This window comes from Peromyscus eremicus, chromosome 5 (assembly GCF_949786415.1).
Source record: "Peromyscus eremicus chromosome 5, PerEre_H2_v1, whole genome shotgun sequence".
Taxonomy (NCBI): domain Eukaryota; kingdom Metazoa; phylum Chordata; class Mammalia; order Rodentia; family Cricetidae; genus Peromyscus; species Peromyscus eremicus.
The window spans coordinates 32,549,939-32,577,816 of record NC_081420.1 but is presented as its reverse complement, the minus strand read 5'-3'; the positions used below and the strand labels follow the sequence as shown (position 1 = coordinate 32,577,816).

The 27,878-nt window shown below is 39.6% G+C and overlaps 1 protein-coding gene across 1 annotated transcript in view; it reads left to right on the top strand.

Annotated features, from left to right (window-relative positions):
• Positions 1-27,878, top strand: part of LOC131910409 (type-1 angiotensin II receptor A) — a 46,462-nt gene that overhangs the window by 2,009 nt on the left and 16,575 nt on the right. Inside the window, exon 2 of the mRNA XM_059262339.1 lies at positions 6,467-6,550. The gene's annotated coding sequence lies outside the window, so the exon portion shown is untranslated. The remainder of the gene's footprint in view (positions 1-6,466; positions 6,551-27,878) is intronic.

The following is a 27,878-nucleotide window of genomic DNA, read 5'->3' as shown; positions in this document are numbered from 1 at the left end:
GAGGCTCACAAAATGTCGGTCCACCACAGTGTCTGAGGCAGGCGTACTGAGCCTTCTGTCTTACTAGGGTCAGTGTGAGGACACATCTATGGATCTTTCGGCTTTGTCTCCTCTCTAGTTTGGAGGAAGAATTGTCCCTGACACTTTAGAGCTTATTTTTGCTGCCTTTGGTGGCTGTTGCTTAGGACTGTGGATACTGTGTTACTAATTAACAGTGACAGCTAATTTGGCTTGTGCCAAGGAAAGAAAAGTTTAATCTTATGCTTACTGTGAACCCCAGTGAAGTACTCAGCGGCGAAGGACTTGGAAGCTCAGTTTGAATGATGGCTGTGAGTCTTCTCTGTGCTTTCACAATGCCCTTCCAGGGCAGACAGCAGAGAGCTGCTGTATTTTGCTTTCAAATCTGTACAGGGACAGAGATGGAATTCCTCTCCCATTTGCATGTTTTTGGTGGCCAGCACAGATTCCTGTCCATTAGCCTTTTATTTATCACTGTTCCTTTCCCTGGATTTTAGGTTCTGAAAATCCACTTTTTAATGACTTGATGGCTACGGTTACTTTTACTCAGTTTTACCTAAATGGTAGAAGGTAATACTCAACTGATTTGGCAAATGACTACTATTAACCTTAAAAGCTCTAAAATACAGCATTTGCCTCCCAGAAAAGAAATCTCGAGGTACAAATTTGCCAGAAGTTTCATTAGAGTTATTACTTTAACATCAGATGGGAATACAAAACAATATATATATTTAGAACATGCATAAAAATGGCAAATGGATATTACTGTTGTGTACAGCTGTATCACCAGGAAATATTTGCTGATTTTTAATTCTTTTCATAGCAGATATTCAGAAAAGAAAGTTCCTTTGCATATAAAAAATAAAATCGTGTTTCAAATTTCTTTTATAATGAAGAGTTTCATATATGGTTTGAATGCTGTATGATTCCTTTGTTCTACTGTATTCTTATAGGTCGATTTAGAAGCACTTACTTTAAGTTTTGTTTCTGTGCTTCCTCTAAGGTCTTAAGTGGAGACAAGTGTCTAGACTGTGCTAACTACTGTTATAACTCCCATACCCAAGAGTGTTTTCGAGAGTTTCATGTTCAATTATGTTTACAACATTTAAAAGTTTGGGAAACAGGTGAGCAATGAGTCCACCCTGCTCCTAGCAGCAGCCCGTCTTTCCTAGTTCTGGATGCTTCCCGAATTTTAAATCATGTGATTAATGATCCTTTGATTTCGATCAACTGATTTCTTATTCATTTTGTATACATTGAAGACACCATGATTTCCACGGAGTGATAAAAGTCTTAGTTTAGGCCAATGACTTTTAACTATTTGTCTTGATTAACCACAGAGCAAGAACATTGGAAACACATACATGTCGTTATGTACTTGTTTGTAAAGAAACTCTATGCTTGCTAATTAACTCTGTGAGTTGCTTAGATATTTGCTCATTTTATACGAATCAAAGATAATATACTGCTTTGGAAAACGAAGAATTGTCTGTGAAATCTGTATCAGCAGTAGGGGGTTCTTGCAAAGGCAATAGTATGGAGCAGAGTGACATTCAGCCTTTGAGGACATGTCACAGTACAAAAATGGTCTTTGGCCTGCAGCGTTGGTCAGGCTAAGGGTATGCTGAGAAAGAGAGACATTTGAAAAGCATTCTTCCTCTTGTCTTGGTGTTTAGGTGAGATGGGTGTCTGGTGTGGCTGCACTGTTCATTTCCCCCACTTCTCCAATAATGGCAGCCCCTTCCATTCCTCCCTGAGACTCCCTTAATATTATGGATCACATTTGTGCACCCTCAGAGTCTCTTACCAAGCACTGTGCATGTACATTGTATTTGAGGAAAAGTGTGACAGTGCAACTACCTTTCCAACCTACCTAGTGTTTCATCTCATCATCCACAATAAAAAGGCTTGACAATCTCACCGGGAAATAGACAGTAAAACCATTTTCAATCTAAATAAATATTGCCAAGGAAAGAGTAAAACTGATGAAAAAATTAAATTAAAGGCGATGAAAGGTTTTGAATGTGTTGAGGCAAGTCAAGCTCTGTCTGCATTCAGACTTACCACATTTCAATTAGAAGCAAGCATCCAGTCACCGAAGGTGCGGTAGTATATAGACTAGCTTCCTGAGAATCATCTAAGAATTTATGGAAATGTGAAATCTCAGACTTCTTGAATAAGAATCTTCATTTTCACAAGATGTCTGGGTGGTTCAAATACATTAAAGACAGAAAAGCCTTGATACTCATGCCTTCCTTAAAGTGATTATCTTAGATGTTATTTTCTTGACCTTTGTATAAGATAATGTTTTAAAACTGGGAGGTAGTTGAGCATGCTTTTAGTCCCAGAATTCAGGAGGCAGAGGTAAGGAATCTCTGGGTTTCCAGGTCAGTCTGCTATACAGAGCGAGTTCCAGAACAGCTACACAGAGAAACCTCCCACCCCCAATAAAATTTTTTTAATAAAGCTAAAATTTATCCATCATATATCATATGCCGCATTGTGTTCATTTTGTAAATGTTCTTCATTTGACCTTCAGAAAACTCTATGACATAGTCTCTATGTATCTTCATGTTACCAGTCAGAATACTAAGAAATAATGGAAATAAAAAGATGACCAAATGTGGTAACACTTAGGATTTAAACATGGTAATCCATACCCCAAAGCCATGGTCTTTGCCACATTGTCCTACACTAGGCAACCTTCTTTTTATTGAAAGCTGATGGTTTAAGAATTTATTTAGTTACAATTTGAAATCAAAGAAGAGGAACACTAAGAACAACTCTTTTATTTATAATATCTGACTTAAAAGTGCACTAATAAGAAATCTAGAAATTTCAGCTATCAGCTGGAAGAACTACTAAAAGTATGGCTATGCATCACTTAGTGTGCACGTGAAGGGTGGAGCCTGGGTAGCATTTGTTCCTCAGTCAAGCTTTCTAAAAATGTAGCTGGGCACAGTATAGTCTATAGTCATTACTGCTTGGAAAATTGAGGTAGGAGGTGCCATTGAATCAGGAGTTCAAGAGCAGCCTGAAAAATATACAAAGATGGTTCTTACGAGATGGAGGAAAAATGTGCTGGGTGTTTAAAATTAACTTTCTGGGGGCTGGGAGTTTAACCTGGTTGGTAGAGTCTTTGCCTAGCATGTATGTTTCTTCCCCAGGACCACATGAACTGGGAGTGGTGGTTCATGTCTAGATGCCAACTTAAATCACATCTTACCTTCAGCTTTCAGTATATGCTCTTACTTAGCTAAGGTATGGTTTAAAAACACTGTAGTAGATTCTAGCTATAAAGTGGTCAGGCTCCAAGTAAGTGGTGATTTCTTTTAAGCCAGTGACTCTCCAAATACTTTAGTTCCTGAAGGATTCCTCCCAATGCCTGAAGATTTCTGACCCTTGTTAGAGAGACCCAGCCAAATGCTTTTTGCTTTGCCAGAAGTTCACTGAAGTTGGCTGAAAGACTGAGCCAAGCCTGGATTCCCTGGGGTCGTGTCTGAGAATCATGTCCCACTACCAGGACAGTTGTCACAATTTTCTCAGTGATGAATTTTACCTGCTGCTTGGATCTAGAACTTTAGCATACAGGCAGATTTAGCAGTACAGAATTTAACATTTATGGGAAAGACTTGGGGCAAAACTCAACTCAGAGACATCAGCATACCATACAGTGGACATGGGAGAGGTAGTATAGTACATAGAAGATGTGAACAGGCAGCAGGTGGAGTTAGTTTCTCAATGCTAACAAGCGAGGCAGTATCAATGACCTCCCTCACCAGCTTTACCGAGCCCACCCTGTGAGTGTAGACAACTTACATTAGTTTCTTTTTTCTTCCAAACAGATTAAATCATTCTGTACTACTTCCTCCAACAAATGTCATATGCTTACAATTTTATCAGAATTTTCTCTACTCTTTGACCCACATTTTCTTGGTGTTCAATCAATTACATTTCTTCATGACTCTAAATTTATATGTAATTCTTCTTGAATGAGAATGTTCCATTAAGTCAGGTTTAATGGCTAACTTTCCATTCAGATGATGTCACTTTAGATAAAAGACATTGTACTGTGAATAAAGCACACCGCACCGTGATGTTTCCCATCCGTTCCCTGCCCACAGTTCATTGCTGTCACTTTATCTGTAATAGAAGAGAATCTGAAGTGTTTTCTATGTATTGAGTTCTTAAATACTCTTTGAAATTTAACCTGAAGAGAAGAGGTTCGCCAACAGTACCAAGCAGCCACAATTTTAAGCAATATGGTCGAGAAGTATAAAGTCAAAATGTATGTATCTTATATTTTAATAACATTTAATGGTAACGTATTCATAAGCAACTTATAAAACACAACTCACAAGTACAATTCTGTGAGCACAAGGCTTTATGTATGCTTGTCAAAATACTGTTAAAGCCGGACGTAGGTTCTTGGTGGGCTAATGAAAGGAATATAGTTTTATTATTACTGATTTGTGAGTAAAATCATTTATTTTTATTAATGCCAGAAAATTCATAAAGCAGAACTACAACAAAAAGATCAATAAAAATGTACAACAGATCTGGAAAGCCCTAGAGGGTTACTAATTCAAGATTCATTCTTTTTATCTTTGCGTGTGTGTATTCTAAACTTCCTTAGTGAGTCTCTGCTAGTTTCCCATTTCCACTTTGTGTGTGCCGTGGGCCTTCTCTTACTTTCCCCAGAACTCCCTCGGACTTCTTGCCTTAGCCACCACCGCTGACACTCTGAAGAGTGCTACCGTAAAACTGATGATTTCCTTAATTCTCTTCCTTTAGTGCAGTCTTACAGAAAGCCCACAGCTTTTACATCACTATAGTACTTTAAGTGAAAAATCTTCTTATGAAAATGAAAATGTATTTGATAATGATGATAATGCCCCAAATCCTTCTGTTATGACACTATGACTAAGATGATCTTCATATTGGGTTTTCTGTGTCACCTGTATGCAGTCCCTTTAGGTAACTGAGCAGCTTAAAACAATCTTTGTAGAATCTTCCAAATCCATAATAGAAACTACCGATGAATCTAGCTACCTAAAAATAAATAAATAAGTAAATAAACAAATAAATGGCTAGATAATAAACAGCATGATAAACAAACTCCAGAGATAAACTGCAAATCTGTGAAAGCTGTTTGCCACACATGACATGTAAAATGTTAGCTTCTATAACTAATATTCATCCTTTAATATGAGAAACTATGAATGGCTAAGTGAAATAGTAGAAAAACTCCTAAAATTTACAAGTTGAAAAATTCAGTTTCATCCACAGGTACTGAAATGCCAATCCAAACCACACATAAAGAAGGTTTTTATGAAAAATTTTGGCATCAGACTTTTATTACAAACTTTATAAGTGGTATTTTTTTTTTTTGTTTGGTTTGGTTTTTCGAGACAGGGTTTCTCTGTGTAGCTGTGCGCCTTTCCTGGAACTCGCTTTGGAGACCAGGCTGGCCTCGAACTCACAGAGATCCGCCTGCATCTGCCTCCCGAGTGCTGGGATTAAAGGCGTGCGCCACCACCGCCCGGCTAAGTGGTATTTTATAACTATCCATCAAAATGTTAACAAATATACAAACAGTTTAGTTCAATAATTCTACTTTGGATTTGTGCTATTGATGTTCACTAAGTATAAATACATCTATGTATGAATATGAGCATTGAAATGTTTTATAGCAGCCAAAAGGGAAGCTGGATAAAAGAGATTTAAGGTCTTAAGAATAGGCTGGCCAAATAAATTATCAATGAATAACATTGCTTTACGTGTGCTGACAAAGGAAATATGGCTAAATAAAACGAAAAGATTAATGACAGCAGTGAGCAGAGAAGTAAAATCTTAGTTAAGAGAGCATGAATGTGCACAACTGTGTGCACGTATGTATACTTTGAGTTCTAGAGGGATAAAGAAGAAAAGTATCTATCTCTGGGAAGTAAACTCAGAGACAAAATTAGAGTAAGATATTTACATTATTGTGTAACAACATTTATATGACATGTGGGTCTTATATGACAAAGTCAAATAGAAAACAGTCTTTCAGAATGAGATTTTCAAACTATAGTATAATAACACTTGCTTAAACCTCATAATAAAAAGAGAATATTAGCAAAGTTTAACTCCAGATTCATAAGTAAAAGCCCAATCCATTGTCATAGTTTGCATCTAAGAGTATGTCTTCAGAGTCAGTTTCACCAAGTCTGGTCCTCCTTGCTAAGTGTCTGTAAAACACTGGGAAGGATTGTTAATCACCGTCAGGAAGAAGATAGGATACAAGACAGCCTAACTCCATACTAGGGAAAATACGTTCTCAGTGTGAAACAGATGGCTTCATTTTCTCCTCAAACAGTCTTAATAAGCAGTATTAATAATTATTTAATTAAAAAATAAAAATATGACCACCTTTGTGAATCACTTTAATATTTTTCTCTTTCAGACTTAACATAAGATAGATTGGTAGAAAATGGCTGGTACTTTATCCAGATAAGTCACTGCAACCCTCCCTGGAAGTCATCACCAGGTAAGGGTCTCATATCTACAAAATTGTATCTGTCGTCAGTTTTCCCTAATAGTCAATGGTGGGAAAAGTAGGGAAGGGTAAAATTCCACCTTTACTCTATTTGCTTGATGCATGGATTAAGAATGTGTTTTCCATAACGTTAAATACAAACACTATCATAGTAACCATGTATGATATGATGACAGTAAACCATGCGGGACAGCTGCAAGCTTTTGGCGAAGGGCCCTCCAGCCTTTGGTGGTTGCCCTGTGCTGCATTCTCGTTGTGCGAGGGGTGAAAAGGCTAGCCAGGAAGTGATTGTGGTCTCATCAGCATCCAGGTTTGGTATGCATTCACTCACTGTCAGGAGTCTAAAGACTAAGACCTTAAAATTAGACCTGCTCACTTTCAGAATGCCGGTATGTCTCAGTCTCCCCTTGCAAACCTCTCCCTACTCTAATGATAATGCGGGGGTAATATTAGTCAGGGACAGAGGTCCTGTAAACCCGTGAGAGACACTGAGTCACAGGGTAGGACACTGGTCCCTTAGAGAGTAACACAGTGGTCTGATACTGTTTTGGAGATCCTCTTCTGTAGTGGACCTGATATTTTTCATGAAGGGGGTACTTCGTTAATTCAACTAGTAGGGAAAGGAAACTTCAGCAGCTTCCCTGTTCTATTTAGAGGGATGAAAAAGCCGTGAGTGCCACTGGGAACACACCGTGATTCCATTCTGCTAAAGCAAAAGCTAGATGGGTGCTAGGTGGACACACAAATGTTACAAGTGACTTTGTTCTTTTTCTCGCTGGCACGTAGGAGAATCTTTCTGGAAGGCACCCCAGGGTGGTGGTGTGAGGAAACTATTTAGGACTACTTTAATCTTGAAGATAAAAATAGTCACATTCTACAGAGTTGTCACTGCGTATCTTTGGAGTTTGTGGTGTGTGTGTGTGTGTGTGTGTGTGTGTAGAGAAACTTAGGAGTCTGGGCAAGGCATGTTATGAAATTTAAAAAGTCAGCTTTGGAAACAAATGCAACAAACTATATCAAATATTTCTTCCAGTTTGAAAGATAGTAAGACAATATACAAGTTTTTTCAGTACTGGGGATTGAACTTCGGCCCTTATACATGATGTGCTACTGAGTCACATCCCAGCCTTTAAAAAAGAAACAAACAAATATAAGAACAAGAACAAAACAAAATAAATCCCAAAACTTTTATATTTTGAGACTGAGTATTAATTCTTAAGTTACGCAGGCAAACTTTGTGTTTTTGATTCTCCTGTGTCAGCTTCTGTCCCAGGAACTGAGGCTTATGGGACTATAACCCCCAGGCCCAGTTGACATGATGTATTTTGAAGTGCTCTTGTGCTTTTTTTATTTATTTGTTTGTTTGTTTATTTATTTTTGTCTACTTCACTTAAACCTAGACTTAAACCTGGGAAGAAGGGCTATTAATTGAGAAAATGCATCCAAAACACTGGCCTGTAGGCAAGTCTGTAGGGCATTTTCTAAATTAGTGATTGTGGGATGGCCCAGCCCACTGTGGGCAGTGTCCTGGGTGGTGGTCCTGGGTTCTATAAGAAAGCAGGCTGAGCAAGTCATGAGCAGCAAGCCAGGAAGCAGCACCCCTCCATGGCCTCTGCATCAGCTCCTGCCTCCAGGGTCGTGCCTTGAGTCCCTACTTTGACTTCCCAGGATGATGGACTGGCTACAAACTGTGAGAGGAAAGAAACCCTTTCCTCCTGAAGTTGTTTTTGGCCATGGTGTGCTAGCACCATGATAGAAACCCTGACTACAACAGCACTGAAGAGGAAGGAGCTCATTCTCTGTCATTTCCCATCAGCCCCAGGTGGAAGAAGCCAGGCAGCCAATCCAGAGTGCTCCTTCCGGAAGAGGTTCTAGTCTTGACTCTGACTCCCTTCCCAACATGTCCAAAGACATCCCATTCCCAACATTCACATTTGCAAGAAAAATTCTCAAATAACTGTGACACCTTGCTTAAGAATAGCGAACACAGAAGATACATTATACATTTCTTTTTTGAACATTTCAGTTTAAGGCTAACAGAACCAACATTCTTCATTCTAAGGAGCCATTTTTGTTGCTTCTAAAGAGCTGATGGTCTTCCAGTCCTCTTAACTAGCAACAGTGCCCTGGTTTCCTGCCAACTAGACCCAAAGGCCCTGTTTCCAGCTGTAGGCACTATGCTGAAATCCAGACGGTGTTTGTTTACAGAAGGACCTTGTGAACTCGGTAATATCCCTTTAAAATTTTTTACCAACTTACAACTAAGGAACTCTGATCTCTTATTGATTGAAATGTGTAAACAGCATTTTAGAGTTTGTTTTACAGGTCCAAAGTGTTTATGATAAAACCAACTTTTACAAGTAGGGAAGCCTGACTAGTACATTTAAAAGAATAGAAAACAGCTTAGTGATACAAAAATCTGTGGACATGCACTGTCCAATACAACAGCCATTGGCCAGGTGTGGGTCCTGAGATTTAAATATCAATTAATTTGACTACAAAAAGTAGAAATTTGGTCTCTTAGTTCCTACTAAGCATCTCAACTGTTTAGTGGACATGTAGTTGATGGACAACACAGATGTAGAAAGTTTCAGTTCTCACAGACAGTTCTGTTTGACAGGCTGTGATAAGCACAGTTTTAAACAAGGCTGTGGACATTCATTGCTGGTTAAAGGCATGTTTTATGCTCCTTTCTTAACTTGGAAATTTTAAAGCATTTTGATATTCAAATTTTCTTAGTTCCCGTTGTGTGGGATGCAGCTATCACAGGCCTCTTTATGCGTTTCCTGTTAGTTTTTATACTTGAATATTTAATATGTTAGTCTAGTTTTATATTCTTAATTTCTTCAAAAGTTGTGAGTAGGTACCTATCTCACCTCTTGAGCTAAGGACTAACATGTGACACTTGGCTTATTTACTTATGCTTGTCATCCTTCTTTCTGTAATGTCTCAATTTTCTTGCAGTAAGCGATGTGTCTCATTTGTTTTAACATAAACCTTATTGATGTGTTTTGTTTATAAAGAATTTGATGAGCCAAACAAAACCAGTTATAGAACACTTGTGCTTTTGACATCTCTAGTTTTATTTGACTTACACATGTCACATATAGTAGTAATTTGATTTTATTTGTAATGAGTACAATGAATCCCTGGTGTAATATGTTCTTGAAGTTCTTGTTCCTTCTGTTTCTCCATGTTCCATTAACATAATGTCAGTCTTAAACACATTCCAGCCATTATCCTTAGCAATGCAGTTATATTTATTTCCTGGAATAACACAGTTGCACAAGACCAAACATTAAAAACAAATTGCCTTTACTGTCGAAGCTCAGGATTTGAAGGCAGCTGTCAACCTATCTTTGAGAAAGGGATGTCATACCTGCCTGTCTTCCAACTACACGTTCAATGATGTCACTTTTCAACCACAGCACAAGTAATAGAAGCCTGGAGCCACCTTAGACTTTTAAAATACAAATTCCAGAGTGTTTCCAATGGGGGGAAATTTTAGCCAGTGTGTGTCGTGTGTGTGTGTGTGTGTGTGTGTGTGTGTGTGTGTGTGTGTGTGTGTGTGTTTAAATAAGCTAAAATGTAATTTGGTTTATAAAGTAAATTATGTAATAGTCAGTTTATCAATGGTAACTTGATTCCTTTGTTAACTAGTATGGCCAGTGGAACTCTGCTCATGGACATGCTGCTTTACACTGGTTAAGGGCGATGCTGTAACATCTTAATTTTTTGTATTTCATCTTTTTCCCTCTGGTTCTGTAGAGTTACCATCAATATAATATAAAATAATATAATATATATTCAAGAGAAAGTATTTCTGCAATTTTTCTAAGTGATTCATTCTATCAATTAAAATTCTTAATCTAAAAAGAAAAATTAACTTCATGGGAAACTTTTATTCAATATATGTAATTAGTTTTCATTAATCTTATTAATGCAAGGTTGCAAGCCAGCTAGGTTTACAGTCATCTAATGCTGAAGATTAAAGAGGGGTTGTACCTTTACAAGAAGATGCCATTTAGTTGGGAAGCAAACATGATCAGTTTAGAGCAGTTGAGTATTGTTGCCTTGATGTGGAGTCAGGCATATACTTAGGCTGGATTATATACTGAGAACAGGTAAGAAAAACAGTATGGGTTCACGAATGTGGTCTTGGATCTATTGACCATTGGCGGTTGAAGGTAGCCTTTGAAGACAATCAGGTTTCATTTAAACAGGGCTGCTATAAATTCTTTTGTCAAAACTGAATTCTTTTACAGTGGGACAGTAACAGTGGGAGAGTCTATTGATTCTCTACTTGTCACAGGCCCCACCGTCCTTGGCACCCATGCCCCACACATTTACTCAACTGTCTAAGTCCCTGTGGTCTTTCAGTTTTCAACCATCATGGTAGAAGATAGTCACCAAGCAGGTATGAGGTAACTGTAAAGTTCCTTTCCTCTAGCTACGAAGTTAAAAGGCATTGTTAACAGTAAAATATCTGCCTTCTCAGACACAATGTGCTTAAGTCCTGGGATATTACCAAATTCAAAATATTTTCAAGGACTTTTTATTCCATTTAAATTACTTTATCTTCAAGCTCAATAAGAAAATTCAAAATATGTATGTATGTATGCATTATGTGTCTGTGCCCATCCATACCCATATAAGAAGGAATAAAAGTATTTAATGGAAAAATCAAATCTACTCACTTTGAAATTATACAGATGACTTGAGAACAAACAACTCTGATATTGTTTATTTTTTAATTGGTGTTGTGTTTCATAATCTTTATGCCTTCCCCTGCTCTGCTATCATTCAAGACTTCTAATGAGTAGGGAGCAAATGTATTTAGCAATCTGTGTTTAAAGGATGGAAACAAGAACATGAAGATTAACGGTATCATTCTTGTTAATTTGATTTTTTACAGCTTAAGTAAAGGTCTTTGTTACTATTTCTAGCAAATGGGCCTGAGGAGAAAACACATACATAGTGTCATGCCTCTCCCAAGAGTCTGCTGACGTACAGGCTTGAACTAGAGAATTCCTCAATAGTAGAAAATGGTAAGAAAAGGAAAACTCTCTTCATTGAAAGAAGTAATAACAGCTCGATGATTGGGTGTTCTGGGATCTAAGAGATTTGGAAAGCAGTATGATTTCTGATAAAGATAAGAAAACTAATTCCATTAGTATTACTTTTCAAAGAAAATTTTCCTTAATGTTTTTGTGAAGTAAGTACCTTTTAAATAGTTCTAAACCAAAAATTAAATATTATTAGGAAACAGTTTAACAGAAAATTATACCATTTAAAAAGCTTATTTCATAATATATATTCTTCCCACTAAAATGATATTTAATAAGAAACTATGATTTTGATGGTCCCTTACAAATGATAACTTGTTTTATTTGGTGTGCATGCATTTCTGAGCCTTGGACAGTCATTTGGACAACTTTCAAACAACTAATATCGACATATTCATAGCTTTTTATTATTTTACTTTTGAAACAGAGCCTTGTTATATAGCTCAGGCTGACTTAGAACTCTCTGCCTTCTCGCAGGGATTATGAGTGTACACCATATTCCCAGAGCCCAGAATGTCCTTAAGAACTGGGTCACCTTGTACACTTAACCACTGTACAGAAGAGGCTGTATCGTATAAAAATATCGTTCCAGTAAATTGAACCAGAGATCCAGCTTGTCTACGTCAGGGAGAGGGTAGAATGGCATTTAGCAGGGTCCACGTCCCCTTTCACAGCTTTCTGCCCCAAGCCCTGATTCCCTTCTCTAGAGGGGAATTAGTGCCCTCTACCTTCTCCCTTAACCTCCCAATGGAATCAAGCTTAACTGGTCTCACAGAACTTTAGGCTGAGCTAGAGATAAGCTTGTGCTGATGTCAAAAAGATGTGGGAATCAGTTCTGTCCTGTCGATGTGTGGCTTCTAAACTGAAATATGAGCCTCAAAGAATACCTGTGGTAGAATCCCAGACTAGTAAGTACTCAAATCCCAGTCAGTCATTGACAGATAGGCAAAGATTTGCTTCCCAGTGTCACTCCAGTTATGAACACAAAAGGCAGCCATATTTGGAAGCAGCACACTTGAGAACATACAATACATAACCTCACACGAGTTCTTCCTTTCTCAAACAAAAACATGAAAAAGGACCTTGTTCAGACTGTTTTCAACTTCTCTGCCAGGGCCTGGGTGCTGTTCCTCACTTCAGGAGACAAATACCTGTTTTGTAACTCCAGCGTGTCCTTTCAAATTGCTCATAAAACTGCCCAAGTCTAGCGCCTCTTCTCTGAATTAAACCTTTCTAGTTATATATCAGCATCTGGTCATGGTTCTCAATGTTCACTGCAAAATAAGGCGTTTCTAATTGTGAGTCCCAGCAGCTCAGGGATGACCAGGCAAACTAAGAGGATGCCTGTAATTTCACCACCATTCCATCCCAAATTAGAAGATTTGCATTCCATCACCATGGGCTTCTTGTCTGGAAAAACAATACCACCACCCGCTGTCTCCCCCAACCCCCTGCAAAAAAGAAAACCAAACCAACAGCATTTGAGAATTACAGCTCTCAGTGACAACCTATGCAACAGTGAAAGGGTTAACACAGTGCCTAAGGACGCTAATAATTTTTCCTTTTAGTTCATTGAATTTGAACAGATTTTTAACCTCACTCTTTACTCTGCCAAGTGTTCCAAAAATGGTTTGTGTCTAGTTGATTCTTACTTCTCTTAAAAAAATGATTTACTTTTTTATTTTATGTGCATTGATGTTTTGGCTGCATGTATGTCAGTGTGAGGGAGTCAGATCCCTTGGAAGTGGAGTTACAGACAGTTGTGAACTGCCATGTGGAACCAGGGAATTGGACCTGGGTCCTCTGGATGAGCAGCCAATGCTCTTAACTGCTGAACCATCTCTCCAGCTGATAATTAATTTCTAGCCACTATTTTGTCTAGTAGAGCCCCAAACATAAATCGTCATCCAATCAGATAAAAAAGATATTTAAAAGAATTTAAATGTTACAGTCTTCTCAATTCAAAATAAAAACTAAAGATTAAAATATTGCCAGTCCAGGAATGATTCATCTTTAAAATTGTCTGAACTTGTGATCCAGTTTTAAAGGTGAAGATGGTAGGGTGTTGTGGGATGTTCTCTATGCTGTGAATGTGTTGCTCTGATTGATTGATAAATAAAACGCTGATTGGCCAGTAGCCAGGCAGGAAGTATAGGATAGGCAGGACAAAGAGAGAGGAGAATTGTGGGGAGTGGAAGGCTAAGGCAGGGAGATATTGCCAGCCACCATGATGAGAAGCAATGTGTTAAGATACTGGTAAGCCACAAGCCACGTGGCAACTTATAGATTAATAGAAATGGGTTAATTTAAGATATAAGAACAGCTAGCAAGAAACCTGAGCCATTAGGCCATACAGTTTGTAAGTAATATAAATCTCTGTGTGTTTGCTTAGGTCTGAGGGCCACAGGAGCTGGGCAGGAACAGGATAACTTCAGCTACAGTTGGGTGAGCAGCTGGTAATAAGGAGTGATCTTGTCTTTCACTCACCATACTTTGAGGTCACCATGTTATTGATAATATTTTATATTGCCACTTTATAAATGATAACAGAAAGAATCAGAAAATGATTATTATAAAGTGAACATTATTAAGTGGACACTCCCTGATAACTAGACAATGTGTCCACCACTTCATTTTATTATTTTTTAAATCTAACAACAGTTTTTAAAATGTATAGTCTGATTTCTCTTACTGTGTCTACTTTTTGACACAGCTGAGCCTGTTGTACACATTGTTAAACAATGTAAGAGCCAGGATCCAAATCTGGGACTTGGTCCAGTAGCTTGTCTTTGTTAAGGTTTATATTGCTGTGAAGAGATGCCATGACTATGACAACTCTTATAAATAAAAACATTTAATTGTGGTGGCTTACAGTTCCAGTTTTTAGTCTGTTTTCATCATGGCAGGACATGGCAGCAAACAGGCTGACATGGTGCTGGAGAAGGAGCTGAGAGTTCTACATCTTGATCCACAGGCAACAGGAAGTGAAATGTGTCACTGGGTATAGCTTGAGCACAAGAGACCTCAAAGACCACCCCCACAGTGACACACTTCCTCCAACAAGGCCACACCCACTCCAAGGCCATACCCACTCCAACAAAGCCACACCTCCCAATAGTGCCACTCCCTATGAGCTTATGGGAGCCAATTACATCCAAACTACCACAGCTAGCTTCCAGCCACTTCTCTCCCAAGCCACAGGCCACCAAATATGCAGCACCTAAGATCTTGCTGATATTTTTCACTGCTACTGTTGGCAGCATTTTTTCATATAAGTGAACATTGTGCTAATATCTAATTACAGTTTATACTGATACCATGTCCAAGTATATACTAACATTTGAATGATAGAGTGAGAGGCTCTAGAAAGTGTGTTCAGTGTAAAACAGGTACTATGCCACATTTCAGCGAGGAAAATTATTATTAACTTATTTGCCAACAACAACAGGTCCAAGTGCAAAAGAAAACCAAGAAACACTTACCTCCTTTAAATAATGTATTCTGTAGGACAAATTATTGCACTGTGAATCTGTTTCTTTGGCTGTAGAGCTGGTCATTTGGGATGTGTAGAAATTGCTAAAATTATTCTTGAATTCTAGCTTAGAGATCTGTATAAAACATTAGGCAATTTGTCTGATGATATATGGAGGACACTTTAAAAATATTTTATTTTAAATTATGTTTATGTGCGTACACACACACACACACACACACACACACACACACACGCATACACCCACACAAGTGTATGTGTCCCTGGAAGCCAGAAGAGGGTGTCAGATACCCTAGAGTTGAAGTTACAGTTAGTTTCGAGGCACCCTTCATGGGTTCTGCAACCATACTCGGGTCCTCAGTTAATAGTTCTATGCATATTTCCACTTCATAGATTATTGAAAATGATTATCTGCTTAAATTGAGGTATAAATGAAAAATATTTTTTATTGCTCAAAACTACATAGACTCTGTTGTTTGTACCATATCCTGTGTTGCTGTACCCTCTCTGAGATATTTTGCATAAATTTAATGTCCTTTGAGTTCTGGGTGGAGGCATGTTGTTGACTGACCTATAAGCCCTGTAGCAGCAGGTGTCATGGTGAAAAACGAGGCAATCTGTTAGCAATAGGGTCCAAAACCAAAGCAATGGGCTCTGCTTGGACAGGAGAAAAGGCCTCATGTGACTCTGCCAAGGAGAACAAAGATTCTGTGAACGTAGCCGTTTGTATGTGGATGTGAGTGCATGTGTACATTGTTATGTGTGTGCATGTGCAGGTGGAGGACAGAAATCTCTCTTACTAGCTCTCCACCTGAGGTTTTCAAGCAGGGTCTTTCACTGAGCCTGGAAATCAGCAACTTGGCTAGACTGGATAGCCAGTGAGCTCCACTTGTCTCCATCTGTAGACAAATTTCTAAATGGTCTTATTGAATAAGAAACACAAAGCCAAATATAGGTGTGAAAGCCTGAGAGATCAGGGAAATAGTGAAAGCCACCATCTAACCTTAACTCACCATGCTGCTATAGCTTCCCAAGAGAGCTACTTCCTGTCTACCCAGGCTTTTATTGCCTTGCTGTTCTGCCCTCTCATTGGCTCTTAGCCTAGCTACCTCACTTCCTTGTTACCGCCTGTCTGTACAGACCTCCAGATCTCTATGGTTTGTACTGGGATTAAAGGCGTGTGTCACCATTCTTGACTGTTCCTTAGTGTATCCTTGAATACACAGAGACCCTGCCTGCCACATGATGGGATTAAGGGCATATGCCTACCACTGCCTGACTTTTGTGTTAATGGCTTGCTATTCCTCTGATCTCCAGGCAAACTTTATTTATTAACATACAAATAAAATATCACCACATTTCAGCACAAATAAAATATCACCACATCCATCTTCCCAGGGCTGGGGATATAGAAGTCCACCACTACACCAGCTTCTACATTGGTACTATGGATCCAAACTCATGTCCTTGTGTGACATATTAGTTACTTTTCTGTTGCTGTGATAAAACACCATGACCAAAGGCAGCTTTAGGAAGAGAGTTTATTTTGGCTTGTGGTTTTAGAGTTAAGAGTTCATTATGGTGGCAAGGCATGGCAGCAATCAGCAGGCTTGGGTGTAGAGACAGGAAGCTGAGGGCTTAACATTCAAATGCAAGCATGAAGTAGGGAGAGCATACTGAAGTAGGGAGGCTTTTTAATCTCGTAGCCTACCCCTAGTGATGAACTTCCTCCAGCAAGGCTCTACCACCTAAACCTCCTCAAATGGTGACATCTACTGGATACTAAGTGTTCAGATATCTGAGACTGTGGGGAGCATTCCTCACTTAAACCACTACAAATAGTAATCTCCACACTAAGTGAGCCGTCTTCCAGCTCCGTAGTCCTTTTGGAAAAAATTCACTATGAACAGTTATTCATTTGCATAACCATATAGATTATGAAATATTTCCCATATAGACCTGCATTTGCAAATCATTGCAGTATTACCCTACTGCAAAGGTGGGAAATAAGTCCAAGGCTTAGAGGTTCTTCCAAGACCAAATAGCAGGCTTAGGACTCACTCTTAGACATCTTCTTCCAGACAAAGTGGAGCAGCAGGGACCAGAGTTACAGCCGCACCGGAAACAAGGCAACATCTGGACACACTGGTAAAACTGTGGTTTTCAAGACAGTGGTCCTTATATGACAGAGAACCATAATCCTGAGGGATCCCAGGGAAGCAAATAAAGAGTTCCCTAAGATTGCCCAAGTTTGTTGACTGTCTGTGTTTCAAGGATGGACAATCCTTGCCTGGGAAGGCAAATCCAGGCAAAGTCTTTCTAAATTAAAGAGCTTGAATTAAGAAAAGCCAAAGAGGCTCGAGTCCACAAGATAATCTCAGAGAGGGACAGCTATACCGAGAACTGGCCTTGAGATTGGCAAAGGGCCATTCTGTGTTTCATTGCATGTGAATGAGTAAGTTCCTAAAGTGGTCTGAAGAAATAAGACCCAGAGAATGCTTCCCTTCTCCTTCCCAGAGTGTCACCAGATGCCCATGAATGGTGGGATGTCCTTTTCCCGCTGGTGGGAACAGCAGCTGCTGTCTGCAGAAAGCTGCTCCCATACTTACCACTGCTCTGATTACACCCGACAAAATTGAAAAACTAGACCCCAAAGAGTTAAACTGTGTGTATCCCAAATGCTTCATAGAATACCCAGGGTATTACTACTTTCTTGTGGAAGAATGCCTGATTCCCAACAAAGTCAACTCACTGTTTAACACTCAGCAGGGAACTGCCAGGCATGCAAAGAAGCAGGAAACTGGAATCAACAGAAAGAAAAATAGTCCACAGAGACAGACCCATCAATGACGCCTGTAATGGAATTACTGCACAAGGACTTTAAATGGTTGTTGTTATAACTGTATTCCATTCAAGAACCTGGATGAAAGCCTGGGCATTTTAAACAGAGACTAGGCAAATGTAAATGATTGACATTGTGCTTCTGGAGATGAAAAAACACCATGTCCGGGGAACTTTTGATGCTTTGATCAGGATCCTCTCAGTGTCCTTACCATAGTCTATAGTTTTCTGTCCTAGAGGCTGTTTGATCCCTCTTGGACCAAACTTTCTTTTCAGGACAGGGTTAGCCACGATATTTAGCTCTAGCTCATATAGACCCTCTTGCCTGGTCCTGGCTCACAGAGCAGCTTCCATCGTCTTCCAAAGGGCTGGCATTCCTTCACACCAGATTGACACTCCACAACAAAGTAGCCATCAACAGGTTTTTTTTTTGTTGTTGTTGTTTTTGTTTTTTTAATCGAGTCAAGGTTTCTCTGTATAACAACAGTCCTGGCTGTCCTGGAACTCAGTCTACAGACCAGGCTGGCCTCAAAGTCACAGAGATCTGCCTGCCTCTGCCTCCCGAGTTCTGATTAAAGACGTGCACCACCACCGTCTGGCCCATCAACAATTTTCAACATGGCACCTTCTGAGTCAGCTGGAAGAAAGTTCACATGCCCAGATGACCATTTTTTGCCTGAGATGTCCATTTTACTATGGAAACTCTGTTTGGACAGAGACTAAAACACCTGCTCTTTATACGGAATACAATTTACCCAGAGGTCAGCACTTTTGCAGAGTCCAACCAATCCCGTCCAAGATACCATGCATAAAACCATGAACTGCCCTCTTTCAGCTTCTAAGCAGTTAACCAAAATATACATGTTATTCCTTAATGGAACTAAAAATTGCTCCTGAGTTAAACTATATTTTTCTAATAAAGCAAAAAAAGAAAACCCAACTGATGTGTTAAGGAAGTTTTATGTAAGCTAGATTGGCAAGCAGTATGATTGCTCATCCAGTCAGAAAGGTGACATATCCATCCTTACCTCGTGGGACTCTTCATTCAAATCTGCATAATCAATAGAATGAACTTAGGAAATCAGCTGGCATTGAAACCACAATGTACCCTTGTCACACGAACATTTAGATCATTTCCTGCTTGCAATGTACACCTCAGAAACACCTGACGGAAAACAAGCAAACAAAAAAAAAAATCCCAAACCAAATATTTCTGGCTCTCAGTAAGATATTTCAAATGTAATCTTTTTATCAGTTATATGACAGGGGGACAATAAATCAACGTGGCATCAGTCTGTTCAAACTTCATGTGCTAGGTGACATTCGTTTCACAGATGTTAAAACAGGCACAAATATCCAAATACCATGGATTCCTTGCTGCATTCACACACCTGAAGGTGGCGCATCACTGAAAATCCATACAAGCGTGTTTTCATAGGGTAGATAATAAGTTTCCGTGTGGAACAGCAAGAGAGATGGCAGCGGAGTGGGGCACAGGCTGCCATCCGGGGTGGTTCTCAGGCTGAGTCAGGCTTGTGCCGGACGCATGCAGACAGGGCAGCCTGGCTGTCTAAGAGCCGCAGTGGACCGTCCATCACAGCACACCTCGGTGGGCTTCCAGCAGCCTCCATTTCCTGGATTTCTGTTGAACGTAGAAATGAGAAAGGTCTGTCTAGCAACCACAGGCATTTTTGCTTCAAGTAGTTAACATCACGTAGAAACAATGGATTGGTGTCTGTAACATCCCGCCAGGGCTTCAAGGCTGTTTTCTCAGTTGTCAAATTAGGTGGTTGGCGGAGTCAGCTGGCAGCTATGGGACCAGATCTGCTCTGTAAAAGAGCTCTGTCCAGTTCCACGGTGTTGTGTTTTCATTTGCTCCAGTGAAAATATTTCCAAATAAGACATCTCACATAAAATTTGAAATTCCCAGCTTATCTTTAAAAATCCCCCTCCCATTCCCAATTCCCACAGTTGGCTGAAAAGTAAATCCCCCGTCTTCCTCCAAGACAGAGGTGGGCCTTTGCTTCGCATCTGCTTACCCCTTGCTTACTCCTTCCTGAAGTATGTGAGCACAGAAACCATGGCACTCGCAATTTCTAGGGATCATTCCAGAAACAAAATGGCAGGAATTTCTGATTTAAATTGTTTCAAGGGAAACAAAAGACTGTGAAGAATGGTTCAAATATACTAAAGGCTTAAAATACACTTTTTGCTTAGATAATGTAACAATCAAATCTCCTCTGACAATTACCATAGTATTGTGTTTGTTTACAGAAACAAAAGGCATGTGTATGTACGTATGTATGTATGTATGTATGTATGTATGTATGTATGTATGTATGTGTTTCTCTAAAAAAAATGCAAGAAGTTTGACTTACAGATCTCCTGCTTTTGCAGAAAATTCTATGACTTTTAAAACCATATCCAAACAAAGCTGTTCTCCAAGCCTGGATCAACAGTTGGAGAGTTGGACTATGTAAACAGAATATCTTTGGTTTGGTTACAACATGAAGCCAGACTATTTACCTAGAGTGGAGTGAAAGTTGAATGTTGCCTTGTGGGTACAACTGGTGCTGTTGGAGCAGGCCGGCTTCTAAAACATAGTTTTTGTAAATTGGAACCTCTTCATATCAAGTTATCCAAAATTATTAGTAATTCTGACATTCTTACAAAATTCTAATGAAATTCATAACTCTGCCTGCCCTCTGATGAGCAAAATAAAAGATTCAGAGTTATTTGTCTTTCCACTATTTTATACAGTAAAAAAGTAATACTGAAAATGTTACTATAACAACTGGTAGAGTATTATGTAATTATTAAAAGGTGGAACCATGAAATCATGTTAAAGAACAACAATTACAAATGTTAAGCCAGATAACCCAAGAAAGAAGTCACATGAATATAAGAGGAGCTGTAAGCAAATAGTTTTGGACTCTGAACACTGCATTTTTAAGATCTTTTTAAAAACATACTTTTATATGACATTCTGTTTTGGTTTTTCGAGACAGGGTTTCTCTGTGTAGCTTTGCGCCTTTTCCTGGAACTCACTTGGTAGTCCAGGCTGGCCTCGAACTCACAGAGATCCGCTGGCTCTGCCTCCCGAGTGCTGGGATTAAAGGCGTGCGCCACCACCGCCCGGCTTATATGACATTCTGAACACACTTTCCCTTCCTCCATTTCCTCCCAATTCCTCCTCACCTCCTTGCCCACCCAACTCCATGCCTTTTTTCTCTCTCAAACAAACAAACAAACAAGAAACATGCAAAGACTCACAAAAACACAAAATCAGAAAACAAAACATGCAGGCCAAAGATGAATAAAACAAGACAAACAACAACAAAAGCCCAAACAAATCGACAGGAGGCAAAAAGTCTACAAAACCACCATGGAGCTTGTTCTGCATTGGCCAACTACTCCTGGGCACGGGGGCAGACCCTGGAGTGTGGTTAATATATCCACTGAGACTCCATTGGCTAGAGCTGTTGTTTCCTTTGGAAGGGGCTACAAAGTGCAGAAGACTTCTTGGTTAGGGGTGAGATCCTGTATCTGCTCCCCATCTCAGCACTGGGACCTGGTTGGGCTCAAACTTGTGCAGACCTTGAAGGGTGTTTTTGTCATTTAATTATCCAAGTATAATTTGCCAGCCAAAAGTGTGTATGCTGCTTAGTGAGATGGTTTTGTTCCCTTGATTTAATCTTGAAATCACCTGCACTTTAAATGTTCATTGTTATTTTATTTTTGTAGTTGACTCTTTACCTTGGCCTTATTGAGTGAGTACCATTATATAATCACATGATATTAGATTAAGGGAGCTTCTGTCATCATTTCAATTTCTTGGCTTAATTAAGAATGTGATGAAGTGTGTGAAATGTAAAATTTTATTGAATAGTTTAGTATAGGTGTAAGGAATAGGAATATATTGGGAATAATGGTATAGTAATATATCATTATAGTGATTATATATATATATATATATATATAATGATATAATGATAGTAACAGTAGATAGCATTTGATGGTAGCTGGAGAAATGGCTCAGTGGTTAAAAAGCACTTGTTGCTATTGCAGAGGACCCGTGTTTGGTTCCCAGCATCCACATGATGACTCACAGTTGTCTGTAACTCTAGCTGCTATGGCTCTGATGCTCTCTTCTATCAATTGCAGGCAGCAGACATTCCAGCAATGCACAGACACACTGACAGGCATAACACTCAGAAGCATAAAACAGAATAAGTAAATCTTCTAAAAAATAGCGTTTGAGCATGTAATATTACAATTTTCCCTTTCATTTGATTTAACCTTCATGTTAAGAGTACATGGTTGATTTTAATTTTATTTTAAACGTAAGTCTATGAAAGCACAAAGAGGATAAGTAAATTCCCCAATTACATGATTACTCAGAGATGTAGTGGGTATTTTAACCCTACCCAAACCTTTTGGGTTGTTTGTTTCCAGTCAATAGACTCTAACCGTCAATTAAATTAATATTTCTACATGTTGTACACAGATCTTAGTCTATAAGTGGGCTTTCCATTTCAGTGATGTACTGAACTTATTTTTATTTTGATCTAGTCTATCTACACTGAATATATATGTATATACACACACATTATATTGCTTTTTTTACTCATCAATTCTAGTTTCATGTACTAAGATGCAGCAGCCACAGTCACCATACCTTTTTATTCCTAATTTTGGGTGCATCTCTCTGTCTGATTTCCTGTTCATTTCTGTACTGATTTCCTGTTCATTTCTGTATGTAGTGGGCTTTTCCTCCATTTCTATTTTATCCTTTGTTCAAGAGAGGCTATTTTGATATTTAATGAAAAGAATTTGCAGTTGATGGTGTTTATCTCCCAGGAATTGTATATCCTGACCTCAAATGCCTCATCAAAATGTTACCTATTCGACTTCAGCATACAGAGAGCATCTGTGGTAGGCAGTTCCTTGTTGTTTCTATAGTGAGAAAACAGAGTTCTTAATAGGGTGGGATGAGGGTAAAATGTCCTCTGATTTAGCTGGCCTTTCAAACTTCCTGGTACTTTTCTTCTTCAGCTAGTCTACAAGAAGTTTGAAGGAAATGTTTGAGGGCAATGAACTGTTAAAATTGTGGTCTCAGAATTTTGTTTACAGACGTCTGTTGATAACTACTATTTAGAAAGGTTTTTTTCTCAAATATTCATTAGTTGTGAAAACAACTTTGTAATGGGAAATCAATTCTTGCAGTTCCCATATAATGTGTCATTTGTCCCTAGCTGTGTGTATCCTCTCTCCCCAACTTCTCCAGTTGGTATAATTCTCTTGAGTGCTTCAGTGCATTCCTATTTAATGCCCTGCTCCACAGTGAAGATCTTAGAGTGAATGCAAAGCTCAATTTATATTCAAACATTTACAGTCAGTTTGGACCCTAAAGGGTAATGGCCCTCAAGTCCATCCACTGTCTATGGACATAATGCCACCAGAGGGCAGACTTTGACTTCCAGACTTGGTGGCTTCTGCCCTCTAGTGGAGACTTGTGGGCCACTTCAACAGGCCTCAGTTGTCTTCTCCTTGAGGGCTCTTCAAATCCTTGAGTCCCAGAAAATGCTTTGAGAGAGTACTTTCTAAAATGATCTCATGATCGGATGTTAGGCAATTCCCAGTCCTGAGCCAACGTGCACCCAAAACTAGCTTGGTCTTTTGAAGGGTTACTCAACAGAATTGTGTCTTTTGTGAAATCTATGAGTATATAAATGCAGAATATAGTTAATTTATTGCTTTAAAGGTGAAAAACTGTAAGTTATCAAAGTTAAAGAAAAGAAGTAATGAAGAAAAAGGAAATGAAACAAAAGGAAAGGAGAGAGCAGGGAGGGGAGGGAAAAGAAGGGATAGACCAGGGCTAGTCATTTGCAGCACTGTTGACTTCCGGTCCGGGTAGTTGTATATTAGGGTCCATCCCTTGTATTGTAAAATAACTAGCACTCTCAGTGGTCTCAATGCACCAGACTCTAGAAGCCTTCCTCCCATTGTTTGGTCTGTTTTAAAAAATGAAATTTGCCCATATATTGTGTCCTTGAAGGGCACAATGGCCTCTGATTAAGAAGCATTGGATCAGATGCCACAGGAGTGCAGAGTCAAGTCACTGGGTAGTAAGTTTAATCGGGCACTACTTGCTTGTTGCTTTGAGCTACTTATGTAGTTGACAAGATTAACTTGTCATTTCCCCCCTTGACATTGTAATCATCTCAAGGCAGCTATGTCTTCCTTTATTTGAGGTTCAAAGGACAGGAAATTCAAAGGATGCTTCCTTAGCATCCAGTGAACACCCAGTGCTCCAGAAGTAAATGTAAATGTTTGGCAGGCTCTCCCTGCAGATAAGTTCCCTGTCCACACTGCTCAACGAGGAGGGTTGGACATGACAACCCAACTCTCTTAATTTGATTTGTAAGTTTCACATGGTGTTTCAGAGATAAGCAGCAAAATTAATTGGGGAGAAAAAATAAACAAATGATCCCAAGTAGTCATTATATTCAGATGGAATTGCTTCCTGCAAAGAAACTAGAGCATCAGGACCTTAGTCAAAAATATTTGTTTGTAAAAATTAGAATGTTGGGGCTGGAGAGATGGCTTAGCCATTAAAGAGTACTCTCACAACCAAACAAGAAAAGATTAGAAAGTGGGGCTGGTTCAGTGGTTCAGTGGGGAATGACATTTGCCATCAAGCCTAATGACCTGAATTCTGTCCTTGGGGTCCACATGTATACTATGGTATGCGTGTCTCTGACAAAAATAAATTAAAACAAATTTAAAAACTAGAAAGTTTTAGTTATTTCTATCAACTCAGCTTGTTAGTTTCTTCTGATTTAAGGGAAATTATGCTTTTCTATTTCTTCTATTGGGCTCCCCCAGTGGGCTGGGCTATCTGAAAGAGCAAGGGGTCTCTCTTTACCTGGTGGAGACAAGGAAGGCCTGTAAGCTTGTTGCTACAGCGGAGTTCGGGCAACGTGGAGCTAATGCCGAGAGACACTGGTTTGGAGAGCTTTGTGGGTGGGAAATAAAAGCAGAAACCACTGGGTGAATGCAAGGGTGAGAAAGGGGGAATCCACAGTGGGAGAGTGGACAGAGAGGTGATGGTTGTGGTGTATGGTGAATGTCCTGAGCGGCTGGTGCACTGTGCACCACCTGCCACCTCACTGACACAGCCCGCCTACACAGACAAGTTGGTTCTACTTTACAAACCAAGAGAGGAGTTTTAGTCACATTAGAAGAGGAACGAATGATCATGAGGCAAAATGGTGCATGATTGCATGCCTTACTCTTGGAAAGAGTTCCTGTTTGACTCCTGTTTGGAATGTACATGAATACTAGAAGTGTATTTTAATTTCAAGTTGATGTGTGACATCTGGTTACTTATTAAATGCGAATGAAGTTGTCACAGGAAGCCAAGGTCACCAACAGCAACCAGCTGACTTTAATTTTTGAGTGGCAGAGTGCTTTGCCTTTTATCCCACCCCTCTTGCCTCTCATCACAGGCTGTTTATTAGAAAGTGGAAGTAACCCAGTGTCGAAAGGAGCTGAGTGGCAAATAACAGTGGGTAAAATGAACTACGCATTATTGTTTTAACTACAGTCAATGGTGTAGTATCTACTTTTTAAAAATTATATACAATTCAAGAGGAATTATCAAGGCTGGCAGAGGGGTCCAGCCGATGCATATTTTTATCAGTGTCTTTCAGCTCCTTGCTCCCAAGTCTAGCCCTTGTTGGTGCTGTAGTGTCTTTTGTTTCAAGTACTGTGTGCGGCACCCCAGTCTTGCTGTTACAATTTGCTTGTGGTGAAAGTGATTAGTTATTTACATCATCATATCAGTTTAAGAACACCAACAGAAGTCCTGAAATAGGTCTGTCTGACCTTTGACTTCACAGCACTCCATAACAAAGTTCATTCTTGAGAACCACATGATTGAGTTCTTAAAATAACCTCAAGCTTTGAGTTAGTTTACAGGTTTGTATTTGACTACATTCATAGCTGCCCTCATGCAGCCCATAAGCCACAGGTCGGACAGGCCTGCTAGGACTGCCTAGCTTCTGAGTTTCTGTTGCCAGTGGCATCATAAGTCAGAGTAGACATGTTTACCACTTTAGCATCATCCATCACAAACAGCATTGTCATCATTTTCCAAGAGAAGAAAATGAGTCCCACATTAGGTGAAAATCCCAACTCCTGAAACTTATAAAGTTAATCATATCTATAAGCCCAGCACTGGAAAGAAGGCTGAGCCAGTCTGTGCTACATGACTTTGAGGGTAGCCTGGGCTACAGAACAAGAGCTCCCAACCTCAAAAAATGTAAATTATAGTTGGTTGTATCCATCTCTCGTTTCCATCACCACATCCTTCCCACTCCCTGACCCACTCTGCACTCTCCTATCCCTATCTTCTTAGGTAGAACTATTTTTTTTAGTTCCAATAGTGTCACAGAAGAGGACAGCCCAGTCTACACAAATTAGATAGGTTTCATATACCTGTGAGCAGATGGAAGAAGTGTTTTAGGAGACAGTGCTATGCTAGGTGGTTCACCCCAGTCCTGAATGTAGGAGAGACACACAGAATTCCATAAGCAATTCTTCGTCTGGCTTCAGCAGTTTTTCGGGCTTCCATTTTTGACACCTAATAGAGGCCAAATGAAACGACATCAGTGGACAGTGCGGCTGCTCACTGGACTTGGCTTGTCAGCCATGATTATCAGCATTAAGTCACATTTGCCAGCTCAGGTGCCTCAAACTGGATCCATGTGTTTTGATTCTCATCATGGGCTCTTCCCATTCCCTTGTGTAACTCTGACCTGGTGAAATGTGCCGCTGTAGTGAGAAGTCTGGGAGTGGAGGAAGTGGGTGCTTGCACATCCAGGCTTCCTTTCAAGTCAGTCTTCCTGGTCCTTTCCTCCTACTCTCTGGAACTCTCAAATGACTCTTCGCACTTAAAATGATAAGACTATTTCCCCGCTAACAGCAGCATGGCAACAGGAGATTTTTAAAGTGTGTTGATTAGTCCTAATCACATATCTTTCATCCCAATTTTTCTATACTATTTGAAATAAAGAGACAATAACATAAACAGTCAAGGGTTTGGGATAATGGGCTAAGAGGAGGAGTTTAGGGACATTTCTCAAAACTGAATTTTGGGGCTTAGGAGATGGTCCAAGCATGAGGACCGGAGTTGGGATCCCCAGAACCCAGGTAAAACTGAGCTCTGGGCACATGCCTGACACTTCAGCCCTGGAGGGAGGGACAGACAGGACTGGGAGGGGGTGATATCCAGCCAGCTGAGTTAAAATGGTGACTGCTGGGGTTACAGAGAGACCCGTCTCAAAAAATGACATCCCAGTGTCACCCTCTAATTCCCCCCCACACACACACACCTGCATGGCAAGCTGACCAGTGGACACATGCACACATTCATGTACCACACACATATACACACAGGACTGAGTTGTTGAAGCCATGGTTATTAAGTAGGGATTCTTAGAGTGGATAAAATTTTAATTGTAGCTTAGTCTCCCATCAGTAGGTTCTTACCTTAAATAGCTTCTGAGAAATAGAGGTATGAGGGTGATGTTTAAATGTCATCATCCAAGATTGAGAGGAATATCTGAATTTCCTCTCATAATCCTCATTGGGTTTGCGTTATTTTAAGTAAACAAGGGGAAGGCTAATTAGTGATGATAGCGCACTTAGCTGCTCTCACCACAGTTGATTGTAATTGATATGCAGGATTGAGAATGCTGAGTGTCTTGTGACCAGTTCCGTGAGGTCAGACTACAGTAGATGATACTAATGGGACAAGGATTATAAACTGTTGTTACCACTTAGACATACCATATAGTCAGTCATTATTTAGCAGAGATTGGGTCTTAAATAATTTATATGCTTCAATATTTAT